We start from the raw sequence: 5,250 nt of genomic DNA, 5'->3' as shown, positions 1-5,250 counted from the left end.
CGCCCCCTAACCCCCTGGCCCCGACCAGAAACCCCCCCAGAAACCCCCCCAGAGTCAGACAGGACTGGAGGAGTGCAGGCTAGCGGCGGTAGCCGGCGGTGGTGGCTCTGTAACGGTGTCCCTGCGGTTGCTGCTGCTGCTGGAGCTGCAGGAGGAGGTGATGGCTGCTCTCCGAGCTCCAGCCGGCCGCTGCTCGGAGACAGAGATCGGCCCCCGGGACGGCGGTTTCCCCGTCGGCGTGTTGTGCTCCTGCTCGCCGCTCAGGCTGCAGGACTCTCCGGCGGAACAAAAAAGGCCAGCCCTTCACCCCCCCCACCCCCCTAAAAACCTCTTCTTTGTCATTAAAAAAGTGCAAGGGAACTGTTGATGAACTTGCTGTCACACCCTAGCGGTTGAGGGCGGAACTACACTGCAGATATGCAAATGTAATAGTTATATGAATAGAAACGAAATAAATGTTGTGAATAGAATAGAATAGAAGAGAAGAGAATAGAATAGAACAGAATAGAATAGAATAGAATAGAATACAATAGAATAGAATAGAATAGAATGGAATAGAATAGAATAGAAGACTTTATATACTTTATATACTTTTTTGTACTTTTTTCCTTTGCACATTTCTTGTACATATGAGACATGCCCCACTTATCTGTTTATTTTAACTTTATTTTTTATTATTATTTTTATTATATTTTATTTTATTATATTATTTATTATTATTCAACGTTTTGCTGCTCAGTTGCTTTGAAATTGCCCCTCGGGGATAAATAAAGTATTTCTGATTCTGATTCTGATTCTGACTTTATTGATCTCCCAGAGGAGAAATTCTACGGAGCCCCTCTGGTGACATTTGAAAAAAATAAAATAATGCATGGCAACGCATTAATAACTCGTGGCCACGAGTTAATATATCGTGGCCACGAGATAATCAATGCGTGGCCACGAGATAATTAATGCGTGGCCACGAGATATTAACTCGTGGCCACGAGTTATTAATGCGTGGCCACCCATTGATTATCTCGTGGCCCCGCAGCCATGACAATACTCTTGCTCTTTAATATAAATAGACTATAATTACCGTTATTAATGATGAATAACCATCCCACCAAGGAAGTTGTATCCACGAAGTCCAGACAGTAGGTTATAATGCCATCCACGAGTAAAATAATGCGTGGGCACGAGATACATAATGCGTGGCCACGCATTGATTATCTCGTGCCCACGCATTGATTATCTCGTGGCCACGAGATATTAACTCGTGGCCACGAGTTACTAATGCGGGGCCACGCATTATTCTATTTTTTTCAAATGTCACCAGAGGGGCTCTTTAAAATTCAATCGTGCAGCAGCCAAGCACACACACGCTCAACGGTTTATACAAAAAAAAAATAGAAATAACCAATAAATAGCTAAATAATAAAAAAAGAGCAATATAAAATGTAGAAAAATATAGAAAAATTAGCAATGTACAAGAGAGAAAATAGTAAACACAAAAAAAACGGATAATATTTACATGTGCAAAAATACGTGAGGTATTTAGCGGGCAAAGGTTATTGCACTTTCAAAGAGACAGGTTATTGCACTTGAGTGACTAGAGTTGGTTGTTGTAGATTCTGATGGCTGTGGGGATGAAGGACCTGCGGTAGCGTTCCTTCTTGCAGCGTGGGAGGAGCAGTCTTTGGCTGAAGGAGCTGCTGATGCTCCCACAGTTTCATGTAGGGGGTGAGAGGGGTTGTCCATGATGGAGTTCAGCTTGACCAGCATCCTCCTCTCACCCACCTCCTCAGCAGAGTCCAGAGCACAACCAAGAACCGAGCCAGCCCTCCTGACCAGTCGGTTTAGTCTCTTCCTCTCTCTCTCCGAGCTCCCGCGGCTCCAGCAGACCACTGCAATAGTAGTGAATAAAAAGAAATATTGCACAAAGTTATTGCACAGTCCAGTTTGTTGTTGGTCAGACTGACAGACGGACCCCCCCCTCCACAGTCCCTCTGTTCTTCAGTTCAACATTCATTCAACGTCATAAGTCATATTCAACTATGACTGTGGCTGCGTCCGAAATTGCATACTTCCACCCTAATGAGTATGCAAAAACAGTATGTGAGATTTTTTAGTGCATCCGAAAATAGTATGCGCTATCCATACTCATTCCGGAGAAATGTATTAGTATGGATTGATGGACACTAGCTAAGCAGAAACTTCCCCCAATGCAATGCAGCAGTGTTTGGTTAAGATAAGATAAGATAATCCTTTATTTTCTCCCTCAGTGGGGAAACTCACTTTGTTGGTTGCTAAGTGCTGCGCAGATACGTATATGTCATAAGTATAATATTAAGTATAATAATATTATTATATAATTATAATTATAATATTGGTATATAATAATATTATATAATGTCATCTTGTTTGGGCCAGGATAAATAGCGGAGCGGTGCTGCTACTGCTGCTGTGACACGTCACTTCTTCCCAACGTCAGGAAGTGACGTGCGCTCTGAGTAGTACGTCCGAATTAATGCATACTAATGATATTTACTCAAAAGTGTGCCGAACTTAAGTATACTTTTTAGTATATATTGTTTAGTATGGCATTTCGGACGCACCGGTATATTTTCTAAAACATGCAGGACAGGGGGTCCCGAGGACCAGGGTTGAAGACCACTGGCTTAGTGGTCACCAACTCTGGTCCTCAAGATCTACTGTCCTGCATGTTTTGCATGTTTCCCGGCCTCAGCACACCTGATTCTAATTAACGGTCCCCATTCGCTTGTTATCAAGGTCTGGACAGTTCTGTAACTGTAAATGACACAGGTACTTGTATCACGGTGTGCTGAAGCAGGGAAACATCTAAAACATGCAGGACAGTAGATCTCGAGGACCAGGGTTGAAGACTTACAGTTATTAAGTTGCATGGGTTCCCTCCGGCTTCCTCCCACAGTCCAAAGACATGCATAGTAGGTTCGTTGATGATTATAAATTCCCCATAGGTGTGACTGTGAGTGTGTCTGGTTGTCTGTCTGTATATGTGGCCCTGTGATGGACTGGCGACCTGTCCAGGATTTACCCCTGCCTCTCGCCTGAAATTAGCTGGGATAGGCTCCAGCAGACCCCTGTGACCCTGCAAAGGATAAAGCGGGTATAGAAAATGGATGGATGATTTATGACGTTGAATGGCGTTGAATAAACGTTGAACTGAAGAACAGAAGGACTGTGGGGGGGTCAGTCAGTCAGTCTGACCAACAACAAACTGGACTGTGCAATAACTTTCTGCAATATTTCACAACATTTATTTCTTTTCTATTCATATAATTATATTTATATCACTGCACTTTTTTTCTTTTTAATAGTTGTATCTTTATATGGGTGTTTGGTTTTTGGGGTATTTTATTTGTATAATATACAAATATGACGGTACTGTGTGTGTGAGATGGAGATGTCAAGTCTGAATCTGAATCTGAATCTGAATTGCTGATACATAATCAAACAGTATAGATTGAACAACAATTAAGATTGAACAATTAATTAACTAACAATTCTGTCTCTTTTCATCAACTGCATGATTTGTGTGTTATTACTTATGTTATTGTATTATTCATAACTATTTATTTAATTGTTTGCTCACATACTATTTCATAATTTAATGTCCCAAAGTAGTTTGCATGCTGTACAAATTGGTCATAAAACAGAATGCAATAATGTGGAAATATTTATACCTTAATTTTATCAAAAAGGGGAAAAAAAGGTATAAAGACGACAGTATCACACTCAACTCACTTCATAGTGTGCTACCAGTACATCATGTGGTCACCAGTTTGTAGTGCTGTCCAAGTAGGATGTGAACTCTATGTATATCTTATATGTTTTTCAACCTGTTTTTGAGGCAAGGAGCATTTCCTATAATGGAAAAAAAAATTCCGTGGCAGACCATGACCTAAAAATGCATGATTTACTGCCACCTCTTGCACTACCTTGCACATTCCACTATTACATTAAATCAATGAGGTCATTAGGGCGCTACCTACTGCCACCCACAGACATTAAAGAGTATTTCATTACTCTGCTGGTCACTTTCACATAGACAAAAAATACTACTTAAAAGACTCTCTGTGACATCAACCAAAGGTTTTTCAAAGAGCAGTTTTGAAGCTGCTGTTAACTTGTACTACTGGGAGCCACCATAAAAAAGCCTGGGGAGCCAACTGGAACACACTCACTCAAAGTTAGCAGTAGCTACCAGCTCATTCAGCCAATCCAGAACAGAGGAGCAGCAGAGCTGCCAGCAAACATTTGCAGTGAAATATCAAGTTTCAAATGTTGTTTGTGTGGAAAAATCTGAAAGAAATCATTGCATTTAGGGTTAGTATAAATTGCTCATAGCAAAGCTTTTTAGCTTTTTAGCATGATGTTGACTAATGAGGAAAGAAATAGTGAATAACTATAGTGGATGGCCATTGGCTAAGCCAATTGCCAATCAAAAAGCTACACCACATATTAATAAGGTAAACTATAAACTATAAAATAAGAATATAAATTCACCTGGTGTGGTACAAAATAGTTGTGAACTCTAATGATGGGGACCATGCAGCATGTTTTGAACATCCATCCATTATCTATACCCGCTTTATCCTTTGCAGGGTCACGGGGGTCTGCTGGAGCCTATCCCAGCTAATTTCAGGCAAGAGGCAGGTCACCACATAAACCACATAAACAGACAACCAGACACACTCACATTCACACCTACCAATTTAGAATAATCAATTAACCTAGCATGCATGTTTTTGGACTGTGGGAGGAAACCGGAGTACCCGGAGGAAACCCACGCAAGCACGGGGAGAACATGCAAACTCCACACAGAAAGGTCCTGCTGGGCCTGGGAGTCGAACCAGGGACCTTCTTGCTGTGAGGCAACAGTGCTAACCACTAAGCCACCATGCTGCCCTGTTTTGAACAAGGCTGTAAATATGTTTATTTCTGCTGAACGGTTAGACATTTTGATATTGGAGTTAATGGACATTGACTCAATTTTGGAGTCATCTCCCATTGGTCAGTCGATGAACTGCAATTTTTGCAACCCAGAGATTAGATTGCTGGCACTTGGTCACTACACTTTAGGCATATGTGTATACTGTCATCATGCTACGAAGTTTAGCAACTCACTTTTCATAACCTACCATGGGCTAAATGAAACAGCCATATCTGACTTGACCACCGTAATATCATCTGAAATCAGATATTTTGCTACAAATGTTCACCAGA

Source organism: Cololabis saira, chromosome 3 (assembly GCF_033807715.1).
Source record: "Cololabis saira isolate AMF1-May2022 chromosome 3, fColSai1.1, whole genome shotgun sequence".
NCBI lineage: Eukaryota > Metazoa > Chordata > Actinopteri > Beloniformes > Belonidae > Cololabis > Cololabis saira.
Note: the sequence above shows the minus strand (reverse complement) of the source record.